At 34.1% G+C, this 5,685-nt stretch overlaps 1 long non-coding RNA gene across 1 annotated transcript; it reads left to right on the top strand.

Moving 5' to 3' along the window:
- The first annotated feature begins 2,286 nt into the window (after window positions 1-2,286).
- LOC143080855 (uncharacterized) lies at window positions 2,287-4,051 on the top strand. Its single transcript, XR_012979809.1, has 2 exons — window positions 2,287-2,864; window positions 2,963-4,051. It is a non-coding gene; the product is annotated as an uncharacterized LOC143080855 (long non-coding RNA).
- Window positions 4,052-5,685: the final 1,634 nt, after the last annotated feature.

Below are 5,685 nucleotides of genomic sequence, written 5' to 3'. Positions count from 1 at the left end.
TATTATTGTTATTAAGGCCATACTGTCTTCTTGTTGTTAGCTATATTTGTGGTTGTTTAACATGGTTGTATATCATATATATACAATGTATAATACATATCTAATATTTTGGGATTGTTACAGTTACTGTTGACCAGTATCAATTCATACTGTATTGTAAAGTGAGATAACCAGTAAAGTGAAATGATTAGGGTTACTATGCAGGGGCAGATGCAGACATTTTTAAAATGGGCTCCCAACCAAGGAAAGGGGGGTTCCAGCCAATATCCCCATTCAAATGCATTGATCGTTTGATATAAAGGGGGTTCCAACCCTTGAAACCCTACCCCCCTGGATCCACCTCTGCTATAATTAAGAACTTTTAAGATATATATATATATATTTAGGAAAAACTAATTTTAAGATTATGATAAGTTCCATTGCAGTGGAAGCATTGATGACAGTACATTGTATTTTATTGCATTATCATCAATACATCCAACTGCCAACCAGCATATGCAATTTGTTTCCTTGACTGGAATTATGGCAATGTTTGTACTATTGTTAAGGTATATGTATAAGAGGAATATGTGATAGACCTTGGAAATTTGGAATGTATTGGATTAAACAGTATTCATTTTATAACAAATTGATTTATCTATGTCTAACATTTTCAAATGGCAACTGTTTGAAAGCTGCTGTTTTCGTAAACTAACAATGCAATTTTTGATTTTCAAGTACATATTTTGTTTAGAAGGTTTTTTTCACCGGCGTAATAATAAATTCTTGAAACCATTTGAGGTTATACTGCCCATAGATAATAATGACACTTTGTGGGTATCTTACTTAGTATATAGGATTGAATGTGATTCTAGTCAGTGTTAGCTGTAAACATGTAGATTAAATATATAAGAAAGAAGAGAGGGATTTGTGCTAGGTGATCTTTATGCTAAATCTTAAGCATTGTAAATGATTTTATCTAACACATAGAAAATCTAGATGCTGCGCTATAAATGGTTTTAGATCTGATTAACTCTGAAGTTGATATTTTATATTAGATTGATAGATGTAAACTTTAAAGAATAATAGGTGTTTGAGATCATTTTGGACTAAAGAGTTAGAGAGTATTTTGGGTGATTCAGGGAATTTAGATAATGAGGGATTTATGTAGGACTTGGTTTAAGTAGATTTTAATTTCTAATGTGAATGATTGTGTAAGTCATAAGATCATTATCAACAGTTACAGTGGCGGATCCAGAACTTTTCCTAAGGGGGGGCCCGCTGACTGACCTAAGGGGGAGGCTCGCTCCATTCATGCTTCAATGATTCCCTATATAATCAACCAAATTTTTCCTGGATCCGCCTATGAGTTATAACAAGATTGTGTCCTCATAGTTTTGATGTTTGAAGAAATCCTTTTAAAACAAGATAATACATATATCTATGCAATGTAAATGGCTATTTTAATTTTTATAAAGATGCAAGTGTACTGATGAAGCTTCGTTTATAATATTTTTAAACTTATATTTAGTTTATAGATATGATGTATATGTTTGCAACATGAAATCTAACAAAGGAAATCCAAGTAAAATTTAAAATAGATTTTTAATATGAAAATTATGATTGAATATTGTCTCTGGTGCGAAAAAAATGGTGCAATTATGAAATAATATAGATAATCAGTTGTCACAAAGTACAATATAATCCGAAGTGACATTAAAACGAGAAATACATTATTATACTCTTACAATAATTGATATTTATTTAGTTCATATGTACTCTCTGAAATATTATGAAGCAGTGTGTTTATTTCAAGAATTTTTTATCCAAATGAAATGATAAAGTTAAAAAGCTGTTACTAAAGTACAAATGACAATGAAGCAGCTGTCCTCCCCTGACATTTATATAGATAGATACAGCACAATAAGCTGTGTTATTCCTATTTACCACATGATTATATAATAGAAAGGATGACTAGCTAGTTCATCTTATTTGTCAGGTTAGCCCTGCTTTTTTTTTTTAGCTTTTTTTATTTTTGAATGGCTATGACAAATGTTATTTGTTTGTTAGGAGGGAAAATACTTTGTTCCTGTTTCCTTTCTTTCTGTAGATTTTCATTAACACATTTTATAGAAATCACTGGTTAAGCAATGTTAAAGTCTAGACTTTTTTGGTAACTCACCATTATTTAAAAGTACAGACATTTTTGAATAAGCACTATTTAAGGGCAGATAATTTTCCTACAAAGTTTATACATAAAATATTTTTAAAAATAACATCTTTTACCCATCTCCCTAACTTTTTTGGCCTAATTGTTGTTAGTTCAATTTTAAGGATATCTGCTTCAAGTCTTTTTTAATAGATAAACCTGAAACATGATTTAAATAACTTGAGAAAAATATGTCTGTACGCTTGTTCAATCATAAAAATATGTCTGTATGCTTGTTCAATCATACAAATAGGAGAAAAACTGAAATATATGTTGGGAAAAGAATGTTTGGAATTTTCCCTATGAAATGTATGGGTTAAATGAATTATCATCTGTAAAAGAAAAAAGAGGAATAACACCAATTAAAAATATTTTGTCATAAGTTTTTTCAGAAGTAATGTATTTATAAGACATATAGCTGTCTGAGTGACATAATGTATTACAAAAAAATATGAAAAAGTCTACATTGATTTGTATTGTTTATGTTGCCATGCAAAGGTCAAGGTTGTGTGACTACAAGTGAAGTTTATGTTGTCGGGCAAAGGTCAAGGTTGTGTGACTACAAGTGAAGTTTATGTTGTCAGACAAAGGTCAAGGTTGTGTGACTACAAGTGAAGTTTATGTTGTCGGGCAAAGGTCAAGGTTGTGTGACTACAAGTGAAGTTTATGTTGTCAGGCAAAGGTCAAGGTTGTGTCACTACAAGTGAAGTTAATGTTGTCAGGCAAAGGTCAAGGTTGTGTGACTACAAGTGAAGTTTATGTTGTCAGGCAAAGGTTTGTTCAAGTCTTACTCAGTATTGGTTTGTTATATTTATGTTACAAGGTAAAGGTCAAGGTTGTAAAAACTATTATTGGTCTGTGAAGTTTATGTTGTCAGGCAAAAGTCAAGGTTGTAAAAGTCTGTTATTGATCTGTGATGTTTATGTTGCCAGGCAAAGGTCAAGGTTGTTAAAGTCTATTATTGATCTGCGATGTTTATGTTGATGTTGTTGAGCATAATATTGTTCCGTAATGTTTATGTTACAAAGCAAAGATTAAGGTTGCAAGAGTACATTATTCATTCTTAAAATATTTATTAGAAAAGTGTAATTAAAATCTATTGATCAAACTAATTTCTAACTTAGTTCATGGTTATACTTATTTGTTCTTAAGTAACTTGTAAGGCTTCATTTCATTTCATTCCAATTCAAGCTATTTTAATTATTATGTCAATATGTTGCTGTTCATCAACATTATGTTTATTCACAATACTTTGAAAAGAATTATTTATATGCGTAGCCCATACATTCCACAAAAATAACATCCATGTACACATTCCATAATTTATACTGTTTAGATACTGTTTATGTTGTCATTATTTATTATTTAGTTATTAATTCTTATATTTTCCATAAACTGACTGCATATATAATGTGACTGAACAAATTTCATGACCAAATGTTGTGCATCATAATACATGTATATCATATTTATTTATGTTCAATTTCCCGAACAGTCATTTTGGAAAGTGAAATAGAATCTCCATATCTGGGTAATTTGTCTCATTATATAACTTGCATAATACATGTATATATATTTGTTATTTATAATGTGTATTGTCAGTCAAGGGAGGTAACTAGGGAATGATTGTCATTTTGTAATGTTACAGTTATCTTTCTTTACTTTGTAAGTGTTAATGATAATAGTCAGGTTTATAAGAAGTGAGTCTGTGCAGTATTTTGTCGTATGAAGGTGTAAAAAAGAAAATCTCATTTGACAAATTTATCCCATCCATGTGATATGCATGTTCATTTTTCAATCCAATATTTATATATTTGATATTTTTTTTTAGAGAAGGCTAAATAAAAGATATAATAAATACAATCTTATTTTAATTTCAATATATATATATATTGCTTTATATAGAATTGAAAGTGCTGATTATTTTTTTGCACATAAAAACATGAACATGTGCAACAGCACACTTATTCATGTGTGTATAATGGTAGAGTTCAAGTCATCACTTTGAAGTTTTTATCTAACAATACTATACATGTCTTGTTGAAAATATTTAAATATTACACAGACCAAAGAATGGACTTGGTCATGCAATGATTGGTTCTGACCAAATGTTTCAATTAAAGATGACTTCATCATTTTATATTAGAAGGGGAAAAAATGGCAATGGTCCTTTGTGGTTTTGATTGATCCTAAGTATCTCCTCCTTGGCTTCAGCCAACTCAACTGCTTCCTTTTAGTATCTAGGGTCTGACATCTATTGGTCAGATTTTAAAAGATCTCTCTAGAACCACAAAATCGAACTGTCAGTATAAAAGAAGATGTGGTATGATTTCCAATGAGACAACTCTCCACAAGAGACCAAAATGACACAGAAATTAACAACTATAGGTCACTGTACGGCCTTCAAGAATGAGCAAAGCCCATACTGCATAGTCAGCTATAAAAGGCACCGCAATGACAATGTCAGATATATTTCTGTGAAGGTCCTTGTCAAGTATTATTTTGATGCCTATCAAATATACATCACAGTGGTTTTGTGATAGCACGGTTGCCTCTAAAGTTTGAGGTAGTGTGGTTTTGTGATAGCACGGTTGCCTCTAGTGTTTGAGGTAGTGTGGTTTCGTGATAGCACGGTTGCCTCCAGTGTTTGGGGTAGTGTGGTTTCGTGATAGCACGGTTGCCTCCAGTGTTTGGGGTAGTGTGGTTTCGTGATAGCACGGTTGCCTCCAGTGTTTGGGGTAGTGTGGTTTCGTGATAGCACGGTTGCCTCCAGTGTTTGGGGTAGTGTGGTTTCGTGATAGCACGGTTGCCTCCAGTGTTTGGGGTAGTGTGGTTTCGTGATAGCACGGTTGCCTCCAGTGTTTGGGGTAGTGTGGTTTCGTGATAGCACGGTTGCCTCCAGTGTTTGGGGTAGTGTGGTTTCGTGATAGCACGGTTGCCTCCAGTGTTTGGGGTAGTGTGGTTTCGTGATAGCACGGTTGCCTCCAGTGTTTGAGGTAGTGTGGTTTCGTGATAGCACGGTTGCCTCCAGTGTTTGAGGTAGTGTGGTTTCGTGATAGCACGGTTGCCTCCAGTGTTTGGGGTAGTGTGGTTTCGTGATAGCACGGTTGCCTCCAGTCTTTGAGGTAGTGTGGTTTCGTGATAGCACGGTTGCCTCCAGTCTTTGAGGTAGTGTGGTTTCGTGATAGCACGGTTGCCTCCAGTCTTTGAGGTAGTGTGGTTTCGTGATAGCACGGTTGCCTCCAGTCTTTGAGGTAGTGTGGTTTCGTGATAGCACGGTTGCCTCCAGTCTTTGAGGTAGTGTGGTTTCGTGATAGCACGGTTGCCTCCAGTCTTTGAGGTAGTGTGGTTTCGTGATAGCACGGTTGCCTCCAGTCTTTGAGGTAGTGTGGTTTCGTGATAGCACGGTTGCCTCCAGTCTTTGAGGTAGTGTGGTTTCGTGATAGCACGGTTGCCTCCAGTCTTTGAGGTAGTGTGGTTTCGTGATAGCACGGTTG

This window comes from Mytilus galloprovincialis, chromosome 6 (genome assembly GCF_965363235.1).
Source record: "Mytilus galloprovincialis chromosome 6, xbMytGall1.hap1.1, whole genome shotgun sequence".
NCBI lineage: Eukaryota > Metazoa > Mollusca > Bivalvia > Mytilida > Mytilidae > Mytilus > Mytilus galloprovincialis.
This window is presented reverse-complemented; position numbering and strand designations above follow the sequence as displayed.